Source organism: Caretta caretta, chromosome 2 (genome assembly GCF_965140235.1).
Source record: "Caretta caretta isolate rCarCar2 chromosome 2, rCarCar1.hap1, whole genome shotgun sequence".
Classification (NCBI taxonomy): Eukaryota; Metazoa; Chordata; order Testudines; family Cheloniidae; genus Caretta; species Caretta caretta.
In genome coordinates, this window is record NC_134207.1 from 251,739,075 (window position 1) to 251,758,633 (window position 19,559).

At 40.6% G+C, this 19,559-nt stretch overlaps 1 long non-coding RNA gene across 1 annotated transcript in view; it reads left to right on the top strand.

Moving 5' to 3' along the window:
• LOC142070887 (uncharacterized) overlaps positions 1-19,559 on the top strand; it is an 86,453-nt gene that overhangs the window by 31,706 nt on the left and 35,188 nt on the right. The window lies entirely within an intron of this gene.

The window sequence follows — 19,559 nt, forward strand, 5'->3', positions numbered from 1 at the left end:
TGGCACCTTAGAGACTAACAAATTTATTTGAGCATAAGATTTCGTGAGCTACAGCTCACTTCATCAGATGCATTCAGTGGAAAATAGAGTGGGGAGATTTATATGCATAGAGAACATGAAACAATGGATGTTACCACATACACTGTAACCAGAGTGATCACTTAAGGTGAAATATTACCAGTCCCTCCAACGACAGACTGCTGAATTGGAATTAATTTGCAAACTGGATACAATTAACTTAGGCTTGAATAGAGACTGGGAGTGGATGGGTCATTACACAAAGTAAAACTATTTCCCCATGTTTATTCTACCCCCCACCGTTCCTCAGACGTTCTTGTCAACTGCTGGAAATGGCCCACTTTGATTATCACTCTCCTGTTGGTAATATCTCACCTTAAGTGTTCTCTATGTATATAAATCTCCCCACTGTATTTTCCACTGCATGCAGCCGATGAAGTGAGCTGTAGCTCACGAAAGCTTAGGCTCTAATACATTTGTTAGTCTCTAAGGTGCCACAAGTTCTCCTTTTCTTGATCCTGATGAGAATCTTTGCATACTACCACTATGCACATACTCTGAACCCTACTGTGAATATCCACCATCTGGCATAGACTGCATAATGATATGTATCATGTTACTCACACGCAATTGGCTATGCCAATTATCCATAGATGTGTTAAAGACTGAGCATGCCCTGTGTGAAAGAGGACTCCAATTTTCAAAGCTGCCTAAGGGATGTGGATATCCAGCTCTTATTAAAATCCCACCCTGGCTGTTCTCAGAAGACTTAACAGAGAGCTCATGTCGATAATGGAAGTGCTGTGCCTTGTCTCCAACTGGCCTGTCCTTGAGTGCTTCTCAGACATTACAGCCTGCATTACCCTAATCATATCATGTAACTCTTTATATAGCTCTGCCTAGCAATGTGGCCTTTTATACTATTCACATTCAGTATATAGCAAGGAAAATCAGTTTCTATTTTTTATATCTGCCAAAAATTTTCATTTTCTCATTTACAATTTTTTCCACTTTTTTCCTCTCTTAAAACTTTTATTACTTTATCAGAGCTGCTGTCTGTAGGCAAGGACTGGCCTGTCTCCCAAGATTTGTGAGAGTGATGGGTCATCCTTCAGGACAGGTTGTAGATCCTTGATAACGCGTTGGAGAGGTTTTAGTTGGGGGCTGAAGGTGACGGCTTGTGGCATTCTGTTATTTTCTTTGTTGGGCCTGTCCTGTAGTAGGTGACTTCTGGGTACTCTTCTGGCTCTGTCAATCTGTTTCTTCACTTCAGCAGGTGGGTATTGTAGTTGTAAGAATGCTTGATAGAGATCTTTGAGGTGTTTGTCTCTGTCTGAGGGGTTGGAGCAAATGCAGTTGTATCGTAGAGCTTGGCTGCAGACAATGGATCGTGTGGTGTGATCTGGGTGAAAGCTGGAGGCATGTAGGTCAGAATAGCGGTCAGTAGGTTTCCGGTATAGGGTGGTGTTTATGTGACCAGCCCCCCAACCTGAAGCAAATACTCACCAGCAACCACACACCACACAACAGAACCACTAACCCAGGAACCTATCCTTGCAACAAAGCCCGTTGCCAACTGTGCCCACATATCTATTCAGGGGACACCATCACAGGGCCTAATAACATCAGCCACACTATCAGAGGCTCGTTCACCTGCACATCTACCGATGTGATATATCCCATCATGTGCAAGCAATGCCCCTCTGCCATGTACATTGGCCAAACTGGACAGTCTCTACGTAAAAGAATAAATGGACACAAATCAGATGTCAAGAATTATAACATTCATAAACCAGTCAGAGAACACTTCAATCTCTCTGGTCACGCGATTACAGACATGAAAGTTGTGATATTACAACAGAAAAACTTCAAAACCAGACTCCAGCGAGAAACTGCTGAATTGGAATTCATTTGCAAATTGGATACAATTAACTTAGGCTTGAATAGAGACTGGGAGTGGCTAAGTCATTATGCAAGGTAACCTATTTCCCCTTGTTTTTTCCTAACCCCCCTTACTACCCCCCCCCCCCCCCCCGCTCCTCAGACATTCTTGTTAAACCCTGGATTTATGCTGGAAATAGCCCACCTTGATTATAATACACATTGTAAGGAGCGTGATCACTTTAGATAAGCTATTACCAGCAGGAGAGTGGGGTCGGGGGAGAGAAAACCTGGATTTGTGCTGGAAATGGCCCACCTTGATTATCCTACACATTGTAAGGGCCTAATCACATCAGCCGCACTATCAGAGGCTCGTTCACCTGCACATCTACCAATGTGATATATGCCATCATGTGCCAGCAATGCCCCTCTGCCATGTACATTGGTCAAACTGGACAGTCTCTATGTAAAAGAATAAATGGACACAAATCAGATGTCAAGAATTATAACATGCATAAACCAGTTGGAGAACACTTCAATCTCTGTCACTCGATTTCTGATCTAAAAGTGACTATTCTTCAACAAAAAAACTTCGAAAACAGACTCCAACGAGAGACTGCTGAATTGGAATTAATTTGCAAATTGGATACAATTAACTTAGGTTTGAATAGAGACTGGGAGTGGTTGAGTCATTATACAAAGTAAAACTATTTCCTCTTGTTTATTCCTCACGAAAGCTTATGCTCAAATAAATTGGTTAGTCTCTAAGGTGCCACAAGTACTCCTTTTCTTTATCCTTCCTTAGTGATTTGAACAATCTCCTCTACATGTGTCTTCCCCCATCCACTAGTTTAAAAGTGAGTATTATATTCTAGGGTAAAAGATAATCATCACTTATTTATGTAAATGAATATCAGTTATTTTGAATTGCAAAATTTCACCCAGGAAGGGAGTTGGCTATCCATAAAGCCTACCTTGTCTAAACTCCAGTGTCTTGATGCTATGTGGCCATTTAAGTCTTCCTCATTTGCACCATAACCATCTGAAATTCACAGACTTTAATCTTAAATAACCTAAAATCCATGGGAAAAAATATGCACTGATTTTTACACCCATGAAGTTACTCCCTTCAAGTCACACATGGAAAAGTTGTAGGTAGTAATGTCTTGTTGGGTGGACAGAATTGAATGAAAAGGTGAACAGGGAGAAGAGAGACCTTAAAAAGTTTAAATCAATGTCGAAACTTCTGAGGCATTTCCTGGAGTAAACTTATCATCTAAATCTTAAATAAAAAGTATCAGCTTTTCTTTAAAGACCTAACTCTTCTCATCACTCAAATAAAGGGTGCGAAGCAGGTATCCCGTACAATCAGTTTTAGGTATTGACTTTGCTGTTTTGCATGGTAGGTCAGGACTTGGACCTATGTTTATTTTTTAAAACAATGTGCCCACATCTACCCCCATTTTAGTCCTTTCAAAAAAATTTTCACACAGTGTCTCACAGTCCAAGTCATCACCAACTTTTATTCTGCAACTATTTGCTATTGCTTTCTCAGTTGTAGACTTTATTCTCAATACCTGCAATGTATCTCTAACAATACCTGAAATCACTTTTTTTGGGGGGGTCTGTCTGCACCATGTGATTATGAATGGAGGAAAAAGGATAGGTTATTTTTTTTTTAAATTTAATACATAATGTACTTTTCTAGTTTCACAAAAATACAAAACCATTCGTTTTAGGAAATAGAGAGATTTACCTTAAAATGCAAAAGCCTCCATTTTTTTTGAAGTTTGGTTCAACTCAGACAAGGCTACAAGAATTCCGATGCTAATCCAGGCAATTTAACTTTTTTCCCTCTTTCCATCCCTGTCCACATTCCCCTTTCGTTTTGGTTTTCTATCTGCTTATATAGCCCCATCACTGTAATATCTGAGCCTTGCCCAACATTCATGAATTTATTCTCTGACATTTATGGAAATATTAGTATCCCCACTAAACAGATGGGGAACTGAGGTAGAGAGAGATTATGAAACTTGGCCAAAGTCACACAGGACATCTGAAGAAGTGGGGTTTTTTACCCATGAAAGTTTATGCCCAAATAAATCTGTTAGTCTTTAAGGTGCCACCAGACTCCTCATTGTTTTTACAGGACATCTGGGCAAATCTGAGAAGTGAGATTCCAAGTCCACATCAAGTGCTTTAACCACAAGACCATGCTTCTGCACCACCATTTTCTAGAAACCCAGCTTCCTCTTCCCAGTTCTTCAACTCCTAACAGGTCTTTTGATCCTTCCAGTCACTGTCTCTAAGCTCCAAAGGCAGGGGCACACTCCATGTGATCAAAATCCCCATTACACAGTCAAAGGTGTGAAGTCTTTCCTGTTTTAGTCATCTCTGACTTGATGAGGGAATCATGTGGTATAACTATAGCTTCCTAATGTGGTTTCTCTTGTGCAAGCTTGTTATTAGAGTAAAACATGAGTTGGTTAAATATACCGTTCATAACATTCTATCTTCCATATGAAGTATCCACATGAGCAGTTGCTCTGTCTACTGCATTCTCTCTGCTCCAGAAGGTTTAGTGCCCTTTCCAGTAAGAGGCTTCCTAGGTGCAGTAGACATTCAGGAAGAGTGCCTGCAGATGATATGAATAGCCCAGGAGTCCTAGAATGTGATTCAGAGACACTTTGAAAAGTATCCTTAAATAGCGAGGGAACTTAGCAGGGGTTGGTAGTATTGGTAGTCACATCCCAGTTCAATGATAGAGTCCAGCACAGCAACCCAACCCATCCATAGCCCACTGGCTGGAAGTCTGGGCCTAGACTTAGCACATAGGTGCTCAAATGCCATCTTCTTGGGCACAGGATAGCTGCACAGATAGGAAACATAAAAACATCAGAATGGCCATAGTGAGTCAGACCAAAGGTCCATCCAGCCCAGTATCCTGTCTACCAACAGTGGCCAATGCCTGCTGCCCCACAGGGAGTGAACCTAACTGGTAATGATCAAATGATCTCTCTCCTGCCATCCATCTCCACCCTCTGACAAACAGAGGCTAAGGACACCATTCCTTACCCATCCTGGCTAATAGCCATTAATGGACTTAACCTCCATGAATTTATCCAGTTCTCTTTTAAACCCTGTTATAGTCCTAGCCTTCACAACCTCCTCAGGCAAGGAGTTCCACAGGTTGACTGTGCACTGAGTGAAGAAGAACTTCCTTTCATTTGTTTTAAACCTGCTGCCCATTAATTTCATTTGGTGGCCCTAGGTCTTATATTATGGGAACAAGTAAATAACTTTTCCTTATTCACTTTCTCCACACCACTCATGATTTTATATACCTCTATCATATCCCCCTTAGTCTCCTCTTTTCCAAGCTGAAAAGTCCTAGCCTCTTTAATCTCTCCTCATATGGGACCTGTTCCAAACCCCTAATCATTTTAGTTGCCCTTTTCTGAACCTTTTCTAATGCCAGTATATCTTTTTTGAAACGAGGGGACCACATCTGTACGCAGTATTCAAGATGTGGGTGTACCATGGATTTATATAAGGGCAATAAGATATTCTCCGTCTTATTCTCTATCCCTTTTTTAATGATTCCTAACATCCTGTTTGCTTTTTTGACTGCCACTGCATACTGCGTGGACGTCTTCAGAGAACTATCCACAATGACTCCAAGATCTTTCTCCTGATTAGTTGTAGCTAAATTAGCCCCCATCATATTGTATGTATAGTTGGGGTTATTTTTTCCAATGTGCATTACTTTACATTTAGCCACATTAAATTTCATTTATGGTCTTAACTATCTTGAAAAGTTTAGTATCATCTGCAAAGTATGCCACCTCACTGTTTACCCCTTTCTCCAGATCATTTATGAATAAGTTGAATAGGATTGGTCCTAGGATTGACCCTTGGGGAACACCTTTAGTTACCCCTCTCCATTCTGAAAATTTACCATTTATTCCTACCCTTTGTTCCCTGTCTTTTAACCAGTTCTCAGTCCATGAAAGGGTCTTCCCTCTTATCCCATGACAACTTAATTTACATAAGAGCCTTTGGTGAGGGACCTTGTCAAAGGCTTTCTGGAAATCTAAGGACACTATGTCCACTGGATCCCCCTTGTCCACATGTTTGTTGACCCCCTCAAAGAACTCTAATAGATTAGTAAGACATGATTTGTCTTTACAGAAGCCATGTTGACTTTTGCGCCACAATTTATGTTCTTCTAGGTGTCTGACAATTTTATTCTTTACTATTGTTTCAACTAATTTGCCCAGTCCTGATGTTAGACTTACCGGTCTGTAATTGCCAGGATCACCTCTAGAGCCCTTCTTAAATATAAGATAAAAGTATAAAAGTATATGGAAGCCTAGATTGAGCTTCCAGTATCATGCAAATTTGAATATCCAGTGCAGAATTACCTAAAGGTCACCCAAGTTGGATAACTGGGCCTACAGTTTGTTCAGTTTAGACAAAAAGCTCAAAGACTAAATACTAATACTAATACTGATACTAAACTGGGAGGAGTGGTAGATACGCTGGAGGGGAGAGATAGGATACAGAAGGACCTAGACAAATTGGAGGATTGGGCCAAAAGAAATCTGATGAGGTTCAATAAGGATAAGTGCAGGGTCCTGCACTTAGGACGGAAGAACCCAATGCACAGCTACAGACTAGGGACCGAATGGCTAGGCAGCAGTTCTGCGGAAAAGGACCTCGGGGTGACAGTGGACGAGAAGCTGGATATGAGTCAGCAGTGTGCCCTTGTTGCCAAGAAGGCCAATGGCATTTTGGGATGTATAAGTAGGGGCATAGCGAGCAGATCGAGGGACGTGATCGTTCCCCTCTATTCGACATTGGTGAGGCCTCATCTGGAGTACTGTGTCCAGTTTTGGGCCCCACACTTCAAGAAGGATGTGGATAAATTGGAGAGAGTCCAGCGAAGGGCAACAAAAATGATTAGGGGTCTGGAACATATGAGTTATGAGGAGAGGCTGAGGGAGCTGGGATTGTTTAGCCTGCAGAAGAGAAGAATGAGGGGGGATTTGATAGCTGCTTTCAACTACCTGAAAGGGGGTTCCAAAGAGGATGGCTCTAGACTGTTCTCAATGGTATCAGATGACAGAACGAGGAGTAATGGTCTCAAGCTGCAGTGGGGGAGGTTTAGATTGGATATTAGGAAAAACTTTTTCACTAAGAGGGTGGTGAAACACTGGAATGCGTTACCTAGGGAGGTGGTAGAATCTCCTTCCTTAGAGGTTTTTAAGGTCAGGCTTGACAAAGCCCTGGCTGGGATGATTTAACTGGGAATTGGTCCTGCTTCGAGCAGGGGGTTGGACTAGATGACCTTCTGGGGTCCCTTCCAACCCTAATATTCTATGATTCTATGATTCTATGACTGGCACAAACTTCGAGTCCAATGCTGTTGCTGTTTACCATTCCTTTTCTTTTTTAAAACTGGGGATTCAGGGGCAAATTCACCTTTGGTGTAAATAGGCATAACTCCTCCATAGTCAATGCCTCAAATGGACCAAAATCTCTGGGGCTGGTGAAGCTTAATATTTTGTTTTTCCCAACCTTTCTACTTCATGAGTTCATGAGGGGTGAGGAGTGGAAAACCCAAGCAGTTTTGGCTTCTACTGTTATCTTTCAGGCCAGTTAACCACAATTGAAGTAGGTTAGTTATATAATACTTTGGGTTGGTTCATGAAAAAAAAAAATCACACAGCTATTTTGGGTCTTTCTCTTGTGTGCTCTGATGCACAAATTAAGCCACAATTCATTGACAGGACTCCTGAGTTATGACAAGCTGAATTACAGCATGCAAATATTTGCATAGTACTGCATGCACATTTAAACATGGACCTCAGGAGTGGCTTTTTCTTGAACACAAACATTTTAAGCATAATGCAAGTGCAAAATGTAAGCGATTCCTCATTTATGGTGATGTAAATGGACAGACTATGACCGGGAATCAAATGATTGTATTGAGAGGCCTCAATATGACAAATAACTTTGGGGAAGAATTTTCAAAGGCAAGTGAATTCCCAACTCCCTTTGAAAGTCTCCCCATAAAAGACAATATTTTACTGAAGCTGTGTCATCAATGGCAAGGATACAACCTAAATTCAGAAGATTCTTAAATAAGTCTAGAAGTGGAGTAACAGGGTTAGCATTGTGCATAGCAATTAGAAAGGGACCAAATGAAATGTTTAGTAAACAACCTAGAGTCAAGAATGTCAAGAGAAAAGGTAAAGGGTAAAATTTTCAAGAGTCCTTTAATTCCATTTTCAAAAGTGACTTGGGATCAGATTTACAATGGTATTTAGGCGCCTAAAGATGACGCTAGGCATGGATCACTTGATGATAACCTGTCTGTTCATTCCCCTTGGGGCACCTGCCATTGGCCACTGTTAGAGGACAGGATATTGGGCTTGATAGACCTTTGGTCTGACCCAGTATGGCTGTTCTTATGTTCTTAATGGGATTCACTAAGTAGGGTAGGCACTTAAGTCCCATTGAGATCGGGCACCTCACTGCCCTTTGTACCTTTGAAAACTTAGGCTCCTATATCACTCAGGGACTCTTGAAGTTTTTATCTCAAATTGTTTTGAGTATGAACACTTGGCAGTCTGATTCTGCTCATTATAATTATTTATTAATCCAATTACACAAGGGTTAAATAGGTTTAAATCTATATTAGGCGTTTGCAGCAGTTTAACTAGATCAAGTTAAAATCAGTTTAATTAAACCAGTACAACTCTTCTCCAAGGCCTCTCTCCTTTAGCTCCCCCAGCCATAAAATGAGGAGAGTAATATTTACATACCTTGCAAAGGTATTGTGAAGATTAATGTCTGTAGGAAGAAAAGGAGTACTTGTGGCACCTTAGAGACTAACAAATTTATTTGAGCATAAGCTTTTGTGAGCTACAGCTCACTTCATTGGATGCATGCAGTGGAAAATACAGTGGGGAGATTTTATATACACAGAGAACATGAAACAATGTGTTATCATACACATTGTAATGAGAGTGATCAGGTAAGGTGAGCTATTACCAGCAGGAGAGAAAAAAAAACAACCTTTTGTAGTTATAATCAAGGTGGGCCATTTCCAGCAGTTGACAAGAATGTGTGAGGAACAGTATGGGGGGAAATAAACATGGGGAAATAGTTTTACTTTGTGTAATGACACATCCACTCCCAGTCTTTATTCAAGTCTACTGTAATGGTGTTCAGTTTGCAAATTAATTCCAATCCAGCAGTCTCTTGTTGGAGTCTGTTTTTGAAGGTTTTTTTTTTGAAGAATTGCAACTTTTAGGTCTGTAATCAAGTGACCAGAGAGATTGACGTGTTCTCTGACTGATTTTTAAATGTTATAATTCCTGACGTCTGATTTGTGTCCATTTATTCTTTTACATAGAGACTGTCCCGTTTGGCCAATGTACATGGCAGAGGAGCATTGCTGGCACATGATGGCATATATCACATTGGTAGATGTGCAGGTGAACGAGCTTCTGATAGTGTGGCTGATGTGATTAGGCTCTATGATGGTGCCCCTGAATAGATATGTGGACACAGTTGGCAACGGGCTTTGTTGCAAGGATAGTTCCAGGGTTAGTGTTTTTGTTGTGTGGTGTGTGGTTGCTGGTATTTGCTTCCGGTTGGGAGGCTGTCTGTAAGCAAGGACTGGCCTGTCTCCCAAGATCTGTCAGAGTGACGGGTCGTCCTTCAGGATAGGTCGTAGATCCTTGATGATGCACTGGAGAGGTTTTAGCTGGGGGCTTCAGCCTTCAACCTTCAGCCCCCAACTAAAACCTTTCCAGCGTATCATCAAGGATCTACACCCATTGTTTCATGTTCTCTGTGTATATAAATCTCCTCACTGAATTTTCCACTGCATGCATCCAATGAAGTGAGCTGTAGCTCATGAAAGCTTATGCTCAAATAAATTTGTTAGTCTCTAAGGTGCCACAGGTCCTCTTTTTCTTTTTGCGGATACAGACTAACACGGCTGCTACTCTGAAAAATGTCTGTAGGGTGCATTGAAAATGTAAGGCAATATAGTAAGTGCTAAATATTATTAGTACATGATGGCAATGTACAGCCCATGTCACTAATGTTCCTCATTTATTAATTCTAAGCACCTGCAGGCCAATTATATTTTGAACAGCTGTTGTAATATTAGCCACACTGGAGAATTCTGAACATACTGAGACTTTTCAGGCCGGCTCTGATAGCCCATATTCAAGCAAAGCTTTAAATGGGAGTTCTGCAGTCAAAGGAACTGTCCTTCAGAATTTTATCTTCATGAATTGGTAGAGCTTGCACACTCTTGCTAGTTCCTTTTGGCTCAGGCCCCCTCATGCTGATTATCTCCCTTGTTATATGCTGAGTAAGCCATTGAGAAAAATGCAGTTGTCGGATAATTGACTCAGAAGAGGCTCCACTGTGCTCTTTCCTAGCAAATGACAAAAATCCCATGTAAATGGCACACAAGGTATAGATGACTAAAGTTCTTTAAGTTTTTAAATAATGACTTATGTTTCCCAGCCATTAACCTAATTATTGCTGGAAACGCCTGGCCAAAACATTCTTTTTGGTGGGTAATTAAATAATTCTGATAGATAAAGCATGTGATATTAATTTTTGAAGAAAAACAATTCCTGCTGTATAATATTTCCAAGGTTAGCTGTGTATCATTCAGTTAGGGGGCTGTGCATCTTTAGGTCTAGACTGTTACTTATGACCTCTGGCTATGCAGGATAGCATCAGAGTCAGAACTTTCCTGACAGCCCTAGCTGTCGCTAACCTCCTCCCCAGAACAATGGGTAAGGCGAGGCAAGGAAAGCCAGGACATGGACAGAACCTTGACTCCACTTTCTTTTGACTGGCCAGCACAGCTGAGCCTGTATAGGATGGTGGGAGGAGGGGTAGTGAATTACTTCTGGTGGTTTACTTTGCCCTGTAGCAGGGAAGAAGCAGGAAGAATGGAGCAGGAAACAAGCCGGGGCAGTCTTATGACTCAAGGGCATGCCTTACTCAGAGCTGTGCCTAAAGGCTGAACTAAGGTTTAATCAAAGTGTTTTGCACTGTCCCCTCTGTCCTAGTTTGTTTGGTCAAATTAATGCCCAGTTCCCATTAACTTAAAAACTATTCTTTTAAAGTTCTTCCTGTAGTTATTTTTGTATCATCCAAGTGAAAGTTATATGGTAATAGAAGTGTTAACCTCATCAACACTAGAAGCCACATCTCTGATACTTTTTGCAGTGACAGAGAATTCACAATAATATGGCTAAGATATATTTTAAAGAATGCTTCAGGATTGAATGGTTCAGGGGACTGGTAATAGGATCCACAAAGCCTGCAAGCTCTGGGTTACCATTTTAAATGTGGCTGAGGTCAGTTGTGGTTGAAAGTCATTTTTCTTTGACATCTCTTTCTGGTATACTGTGTTGGAAAAGAGCTGATAGCCTAGTCACATCCAAACCCCAAAGCCACCACCATCATAACTAGGCCATCTCAGGAACAGCAAAGAACAGAATGGACATAAAGACAAGGAAAAGACCAAAAAATCAGCTTTATGATCCAGGGATGAATTCAGTGTAAGTGAGGGCTTGCAGATGAATTAGTGCTTGATTGGGGTTCATTGGCATTGAAATACCATGAGCTGCTCTTACTGAGCTATTTCTATTGCACCTTTGACCTTGGTATCTATGCACCAAATAAAACTCCTGGAATTCAAGAGATCTGAATTCAATTCCCAACTCCTCCGCAACCTTCCTGTGTAACCTTGGGCAAGTCACTGAATCTCTCTGTGCTTCATCTGTAAAATGGGAATAAAATGACTGTTTCTTTGCCACCCTTTGTCTGTCCTGTCTAGTTATACTATAACTTCTTAGAGGCAGGGACTGTTTCTGACTGTGTGGATGTACAGGATGTTAACCCAATGGGCCCCTGACCTCAATAGGGGCCTCTAAGTGCTTCATTTATAAAAATGCATGAATTAATAAAACAATAACTGTTCATGGTCCATGTTGTAGCATCAGTATTCTCAGAGCTCCCCAATGAGTTCAATAGAGAGTTCTGTTTAACAATCAATGCCGGGACACAGCTTACTATTTCTGAGTCCTCTTTTGAATGCATAGTAGCACTGGATCCCACTCCTGTTTGCAGAAGCATGACTTTGCCTAGTACTCTGGCCAAACCCATCACTACTTTGTATCTGTACACACAGTACTTTATCGTGTGAAAATTTGCTCCATCCAAACAATGTGAATTAAAGGCAAAGCATGTCTAGAGAATTCCTTCTTTGTAATAAGTTATCCATTAAATACCACTTGAGCTTTTCTTGTTTTAAAGCATATGTCAACATGATCTCAAATACTTTTTATAAAGTGTGAGTAGTAAGTCATTAAAAAATGACAAAAATGTCTTTAATCTATAAAAACTATTTTAATTAACTAAGATCTTTTTCAACACAACAAAATAAACACAGTCCAGACTGGGCTATCTACTGTAAAGTCATCCCAGTGTGAGCTGAAGATTAGGTTGTCAGTATCACCAGTGACACACCTTACATGCTTAAGGCATGTTTTCACCACTTTTGTACACTATCCCAGTTTCACTTTAAATATTTATAGATGGTAAATATTTATGTTTGTATTTCCTCTGGGGAAAATGTTTGTACTTTCTGAAACATGATAGGACCCAGAAGAAGGAAATAAAGTCCTTGTTAGCAATTAATCAAAGGTAACAGTTACTCAACACTCTTCCTTAGCACCCATTCACAATTTCCCTCATTTTATCAAGATTACGAAGACAGGTAGTCTGGGGGAGGGGCAGAACTTAAGCAAGAGGAGACTCCTATGGAAGTGTACTGTAAACATCCAGTGCTGCAAGTGGTGTTCCATATATCTGCCTTGATACTATCTACATTTAGCACACTAATTTGTATATTTGGGGCATGAAAGGGTTAAACACTCACTTTTCTACTGAGATCAGTCCAAGCAGCAGAGTTCTGGACTGGAACAGACTCTAAACTTCTCCCAGGTTTGGGGATGGAACGGATTCATTGTTCTGGTTTGGCCCATCTCTCTACTCTTTACAGAAGAAGCAATGCCACGAGCTCAAGGCCAGTCAAAAAAAGAAATCAGCCTTCCCAATTTATCTTGAGCGTTTGCTAATTGATTTGTCTATCACGGCTGGGGTAGAAGCTCCTAGACATATTTCCTTTTCCATTGTATCCAAGGGTGGATTGCTCTCTATAAATAGGGCCCGACCAAATTCATGGCCATGAAAAACACATCACGGACCATGAAATCTGGTCTTTTGTGTGCTTTTACCGTGTACTATACAGATTTCACAGGGGAGACCAGCGTTTCTCAAGTTGGGGATCCTGATCCACAAGGGGGGACACAAAGTTATTTTAGGGGGGTCACAGTATTGCCACCCTTACTTCGGTGCTGCCTTCAGAGCTGGGTGGCTGGAGAGCGGCAGCTTTAGCTGGGTGCCCAGCTCTGAAGGCAGTGCCCCGCTGGCAGCAGCGAAGAAGTGAGTGTAGCAGCACCACAAACCCCCCTACAGTAACCAACCGCAATGAGTGACAGTAGCTATGTCAGCGGGAGACGATCTCCCAATGACATGGTGCTGTCCACACCAGCACTTACGTCGGTGTAACTTATGTCACTCAGGATGGTGGCTTATTCACACCCCTGAGCAACATAAATTATGCTGACATAATTGGCCTAGACTGAATAGGACACCACCTCAGGGGTGGGGTTGATGGCAGGAGATAGGGGGACCAGGGTCCACCCTACTCCACCAAGTACCAGCCCATTGCCCTAACAGTGGTGGGTGGCCCCATCACTGGGTCAGCAGAGAAGCCACCGAAACACACTGACTCATTTCCTGGAAACACAACCAGATTAATGTCTCATTCTTCTGGGCTACTTCCTACCGCTCGTCCTTGGCATGGCTCCATAGTCCGTGGGTCCTCAGTCTTCTTGGGGTAAATGGAGGAGGCAGCCCCAGCAACTCCTCTTCCTAGCCAGCCTCCTTCAGGGGCAGGGCGCTGCAGAGCTTGGTCTCTGGTCTGGAGTTTTTCAGCGAGGCAGAAACATCTGTCTCCTTCTCTGGCTCCAGCCCAACTGAGCTGGAGGGTCCGCCTCTTATATTTCCTGTCCCAACCCTCTGCTTCCCCTCTCTGCCCACCAGAGGGCATAGGGTGGTCCCTCCCCTTCAGGCTCTGAGGGAGGCCACTCTGCCTCACTATATGTATATAAAACACGTCAGTAAGCAGTAGTTGCATGAGGAAGGGTTGCAGAACTGGACCCTAGGAGCTATATGATCTTGCTTATGAAATTCAGTCCTGGAGCCTTTCAAGGACTCTGTTCAGTCCTTTAGGCCTTAATAGATCTCTCCATGATGTTTTGTCAACTTAAACATAACTCTCTACTAAGGTCCATAAATCTGATGTGTAATCCAGATCTTTATCCCAGGCTTCTGTGGTGATGATATCTATGTAATCAGCTGCAGAACCATGTGACATGGCATTTATTGTGCATCTTCTTGTGTTTCACCTGCACTCAACCCCTAATCCGTTGCTGCTGGGACTATTTCTAAGATTCCAAATTTCTAAGCAGCTCTAAACAACTATCCTTAAAAAAGTAAAATCAATCAACCTACATAAAAATTACACCCAGGATAGACCATATTTAATCTCAGCTAACTGGCAGGCTTATTATTCACTATCTTGTGACTCCTTAGGGATATAAACAAAAGCTCTGTACAGCTAAAAAGCCAGGAATTCCATTGTTTTTCAAGTAAGATATTGGATCGTGGGCAATCAGACTTTAAAACTGCAGTATTATCTTAAGAAAAGCTACTTCAGTACAGTCAGAACATTCATTTTGTCTCCTTCCAGACAGTCACCATGGAATCACTATGCAATCATAGCACTAATGCACCTAGTCTTGCAAATGGAGGGATGCAAAAAAATAGCACCAATATATTTTTAAAAACTCAAAAATTTCTGCAATTGCTTTCTTTGTAATATATGTGGCACATAGAGAACCCATAATAATGATGTAGTAGAAAGGTTTTATTGGCATTCATTTGGGATGACATGTATAATTCTCTTGTGGCTTAATTCCAACAAGTCTTTTTAACTGAGGAAGGTTGGTCTTGTCATTAAATCACCAGAAAGGGAATCAGCAGGTCTGGATTAAATTCCCAGTTCTGCCCCAGCTTTCCTTTGTGACTTTGGGCAAATCACTTAGGCCTCAATTAGGCATGTGCCTGACTTTAAGCATGTGCTTAATTGACTTCAAGGAGGTTGAAAGAAGCACATGCTTATGTGCTTTGCTGAACTGGTGTCCATCTGTGTTTCAGTTCCCCATCAATAAAAAGAGATTCACTCTCGGCTACCCTTTGGCTGCCTTGTCTATTTAAGATATCCCAAACTGACCCTTACTCATACTGAGTAGTACCTTACTCCTTATTTTCTGATTTCAGTGGGACTACTTGAGGAGTAAGGTAATACTCAACGTTATGAAGGGTATTACAACCTGACCCTGGATTGTACATTTTTGGGAGAGTAATTGACTCTTAGTTTGACTAGACAGCTCACAAGAGGAGCTCTCTCTAAGTCGCAACACAAATAATCCATACATTCTGCTTTTCTCTCCCCTATTTGCCTCACTTTAAAAATGGAAACTTTCTCCACCTCTTCAACATTCCGCTTACACCAGAAACGCTTACAGTACATTATTACTATAAAGGATAACTGCCACATCTCCACTGTAATTCAGTAGCTAGGCCTCCATGTGCTGAGCCATGTAGTGGAGCGACTGAATCAAAAAATGTCCCATCTGTTTTTAGGGTTTCTCTAATTCAAGCTGATCTGTGTTTTATATGATGAGACCACAAGATAAAACAAGACTTGGAATAAAAGTTTATTGTAATTATGAGCATGGTTTACAATGCGTGTTTGACCTCCATTCATGTTCCATATTTTCTTTTATGACAATTACCAAATACTGCAGTACCTTTTATGATCTGTTTCCTTTCATGCCTCTTAGAACTGAACAGAAGAGACCTAAAGAAGGATTTCTATTATTTAGCTGTATAAATGGAGCTGGAAATCTCCCTGTGATACTTCCCCATGTAAATATTTGCTGAGCTTTAGTGATCATGCTGCTTAATAATGGGCAGCTTATATTTTCATTCAGATAAATTTCAAAGCTGAATTTCATATGCCTCTATCATTTTAAGTAGTTTTTCTAGGGTCTCTAATTTACAGTCATGACAGTTTGGTCCATCAAATGAGTCTAGTCAAACGTGAGGACTGATCTTTTTACTCAGTGCCCAACATGTACTTCATATTTTACCAACTTAAAAATAATTAGGAAGCCTCCTTTTTGTTATCAATTACTGTAGAAGCCAAAACTGCAGTTTTAACTGAATAGTTTTTATTTAGGCACATTATTTAATTGACTTCCTTAGAACTATGACAATTGAATAATTCTAGCAGGATCAGGTCCATAGACTGAAGATCCATTCTCCTAAAGGCCAAATCAAGACTCAATCTGAACAGCACTGCAAGGAAGAAAACGGCCATAAGGCACCTCCTTGCTCCAGCTACACAAATCACGGGTCATGGCATGAGAGGAAGCAGGCTGTGCATAGCTGCTCTGTCACGCAGGTGGGTAGAAGGGGAAGGACTGGGTGGAGCCTTGACTCTGCCCCCCATCCAGTGCTGTAACTGCATCAGAGCCCATTGCAGAGCATACACTACCCACTGCATAGACCTGGTGCAGTTTACTCCCTCCCTGGGGCAGCATGCTGACCAAGGGGGAGACTGCATCGCTAACAGCTCCAGGGGCAGCGTAACATGCTGCCCCTTACTCCAAGAAGATTGTTAATTCACAATCTAGCAGTAACAAATCAGAGGGGCCAAAATGAAGCTTTATTTTCTTATATTGTAGCTTTTGCATTTCATACCAGTCAAATAATGATCCTTTCCCCAGGGCAGTAGTCTCATTGATGTGAGTAGGACTGCTGGCTAGCGAACAGGGCTAGGTTTGGCCCATAGTCTTGAGAGATCCTTAACTGTTCGGTGCCAATATTGTCAGTGCATGTGGGGCGGGGCAGGGCGTTACATACATACAAACAAATACAGTTCTCTATCAATATATAGGGCTCGATTCTCATTTTGAGTGTAAAGGGGTCTTAGTGTAAATGAGAATCAAACTCATATTGTAAAAAACATATTATATATGTGGTCATGGGATTTTTTATATTATGAGATATTTATTTTTCTATACAGACCATCTACACTGTATTAAACATTTTCTTATACAACAGGTTGCTCAATTATAACTCGCTTGTCACTAAGGATTTGCTTTATATGTGGGCTATTTCAGTATAGTTTGCTGATAATATTTTTGATAAAATGTGACTAGTCAGTAGTTATAATATCTTCAGCAATTATATTTGTTCGAATTACTTATTCACATATGAGTTACTATCAAGGTCCGTTCATAGAAAGTAAAAAGCTTTTTTAAAAAATGGTATTAAAATAATCACCTTTGGACTGGAAAAACTACTACAAGTAGCTCCTTTTTCAAAAAACAAATCTTTCAAAACTACTCAGACCCTAATTTCATTATAAATTGGACTTGTACAAATCCTTACAAGTATGGTTGCCCTTTGACAGTTCTTCCTGCTTCAGTCTTAGAACAGCAATGGGAACAGGACTCTTGATCACAGCAGGAATGCATTTATGATCATGCATTGCTCAAGTCTGTTTTTATTTCTCGTTTTATGTAAAATGCTGCAGTAATCCCTTTAGAATTCGCCTCAGCTTAAATCTCAGAGACTGTTCAAGACTGCCTCTTAATGTCTCAAGAGCACTTCAGCTCACATAAGCCTCATATTCAACAGGTAAAGCCCACTTTGTTCTATAGAGATGGCTAGAAATAATGTAAAATTAAAGATTTAATCTTTGTGGTAACTCAGACTGTCCTTAGTCCTACACAAAGAAGCTAAAAGTCTGCTAACTTTTAAGTAAGTAGAAAATTCTTTGATTGACAGTGGTCTGGTGTATTGATCCCAAAAAGTATGCTGCTACAAATTTTATTACAACAATTGGGTAAGAAGACTTACTGCACACTTTGAAAATGCAAGGGGATTCATTTCACTATTAGCAGATTTTTGCTATTATAAACCCTAATTGACAGGATTTAACGGCTATTAAAGTCGAGACCAAACATTTTGGACAAATTAAGTATTTTTTAAAGCTAAATTAGACTGAAGTAGTCAAAGGAGCTTGGGTGCTTGAGGGTTCAGATGATTGGCAATTATATTAAATGGAATATATCCCGTACAATCTCCTTCTCATTAGGAGTTTCACACAGGAGCTTATCCCATCCTAGTCTCCAAAAGTTTGTTTCCCCAATTGGCATCCAGACACTATACAAGAGACTTTACCAATTAATAAATTACCTGGTAGCTGGGGACATCCTAGATGTCCACATAGTTAACAGTCAGACTCGAACTTGTATAAATCATTAGCAGCAGCTCTGTTAGGTGATTTAAAGAGCCTAAAGTGAACCTTCCTCTGAGCATGCTGGACTTAGGTTGTCTGAGCCGGCAGCCACTTGTTGAATGTTCTATGTGAAGGTACACAGTGAATTTGCCAAGACAACAAGAACAGAGTGCAGCGTTGACTCTAAAGAACAGTGCTGGTTGAATATTATCATTTCTATCCTGTGGGAAAGTCCATATATATATATTACATTTGTCATCAATATGGAATAATAATATCTATATTACATTTGTCATCATCCAGAATTGGGACAAATGTCAAAATATCACCATTTCTCAGAGTGCAAAGTTCTGAAAAAAAAATCAGTTTGGAAATGTCAAAATGTAATGTTTCATTTTTGGTCAGTCAACATTAATGTTTCCTTCTGAGCTGCTGCAATGCATCATGGTAGATGTAGTTTGGACAATTTGTGTCAATCACAGTATGCTTGACAATTTTTAATTACTTTGGTCCAGATTTTGAAAGGTATTTAGGTCTTACTCCACTCAGTGATGACATAGGGTCCTACGTCACTTAATACTTGCAATGCTGAGCAGAGTAATGCCAAAACAGCTTTTAAAATCTGGGTCTTTGTCTAGCAGTGTGCATTCCCTTTCATGATGCAACGGAAATGTATTATAGATCTCTCCAGTGCTTTTAGGCTTGTCACGGGTCTTTGTATAATGGCACAAAAGGACTAATCTGATTTAGTAGTCTATTTTAAAATTATGGGATGGAAACAGCCATGTTAAGTCTATCTCCCTGTTGAAAGTTTGACCTGAAACTGGTGTGTTTTAATTTATTTGTGTCTAATTAAGTGTTAACCTTAATAGGCAGATCACCTTATCTGTCTGTACCAGTTTTCTCATTTGTAAGAGGACTATAAAAGATACCCCTCTTACAAAGAAGTGTGGATTACCGCAGAATAATTTTCTGATTAATCATTCTTTAGAAGTGCCAAGTAGTATAGTCTTTCTGTGCTTGTTGTACCTATCACACTATATTAAGAGATGGACCCAAGCTGAGAAGTTCAGATCCATATCAAGATCCAAAATTTCCTAAATTTTGACAT